Here is a 302-nt window from a genome sequence, read left to right on the forward strand (position 1 = left end):
ATTTTTATTTTTTTAAAGAATAGAATTAGAATAGAGAGTGCTAGAGTTAGAGGGTCAAATAAAGATGAAAGAGATGTGTTTTTAGCCGATTCTTGAAGATGCTCGGAATGAGTCGGGCAGGTCAATCCACCAGGAGGGAACATTTAATTTAAAAGTCCGTAAAAGTTACTTTGTGCTTCTTTGGGATGGCACAATCAAGCAACGTTCAATTGCAGAACGCGCAGAATGCAAGGGCACATAATTCTGAAGTAATGAATTTAGGTAAAGGGGTGCAGAGCCAGTGGTGGTTTTGGTGGTTTTGT

This window comes from Sinocyclocheilus anshuiensis, unplaced genomic scaffold (genome assembly GCF_001515605.1).
Source record: "Sinocyclocheilus anshuiensis isolate Anshui unplaced genomic scaffold, SAMN03320099.WGS_v1.1 scaffold1484, whole genome shotgun sequence".
Lineage (NCBI taxonomy): Eukaryota > Metazoa > Chordata > Actinopteri > Cypriniformes > Cyprinidae > Sinocyclocheilus > Sinocyclocheilus anshuiensis.